Consider the following 1078-nt stretch of genomic DNA (forward strand, 5'->3'; position numbering starts at 1 on the left):
GTACGCATCGCAACAAAAACATTTTTAGAGGGGAGAATCTTAATCCAACTATACCAGCAGGTCAAGGCAGGTAACACACACACACACACACACACACACACACACACCATCATCATCCCCTCCCAAAAGCAACTTCACATTCTTTTTTTTTTTTTCTCGAGTGGAAAAGTACAAATATTTAAAAAGGTAATGTGTGTGTTTAGCAGGAGTAAGGTAAGCTGTTCTGCAGGACTATCTCCCCCATGCTCTCGGGCTGATGGCGTTGCGTCGTACTTGCAGGGGTGAGGGGGGGGGGGGTATAACAAAGCTTAGCTAAAACTGTGTGCTTGCCCCCCTCCTTCCTCCACGCTTCCTCTGGGGTTGTCCTGGCGATGTGGGGTGATGTGTGTGTGAAAGGCGTTTGAAGTCCTTCAGACGGCGGAGCTGCCTCACTCAAGGAGTGGCTTGTTTTCAGAGTTGGAGTCGTGACGACGGGAGTGGCGCCGTGACGACGGCGGTGGGGGTCACGCAGCGGAGCGGTAAAGGCAGAAGGAAGAAGAAATGAGAAGAAAGAAAACAAAACGTCCCCAGTCAGCGTCTGACTGGACCGGGCCGGACCGGGCCCAACCCAGTCCAGACAGGGGCGCTCTCTGGATCAGGAGGTGTGCAGTGGTGACCTGTGGAGCCTCTGAGGCGGGAACTCCATTCCTCCCCCCGCCTGGTGAGGAGGAGGGGGGTGGGGGGGGGGTACTGGGGAGGAAGACGATGCTGATGATGAAGAGAGCGGAAGTGGGGGCTGGTGGGGTGGTTGGGAGGTCTGACAGGAGAGTCTCTGGTGGTGGCCCTTTTTGAGGGTGGGGGGGGGTGGGGGGTTAGAGGGGTTTAACTGGGCTCCGCTCGCAGCTTTTTCCTGTTGGGGGGCTCCTCTTCTTCAGACTCAGAGCTGGAGTCAGAGCCCCCGTCGAAGGCGGACACGGCCCCCCCCTTGCGATTGGTGTACAGGCTGCTGTCGCTGGAAGAGTAGGACGCCTGGAACTGGGCGTTCCCCTTCGCCTTCTCCAGCGCTCGGACTAGAACCACAGACACACACACACACACA

Source organism: Clupea harengus, unplaced genomic scaffold, assembly GCF_900700415.2.
Source record: "Clupea harengus unplaced genomic scaffold, Ch_v2.0.2, whole genome shotgun sequence".
NCBI lineage: Eukaryota > Metazoa > Chordata > Actinopteri > Clupeiformes > Clupeidae > Clupea > Clupea harengus.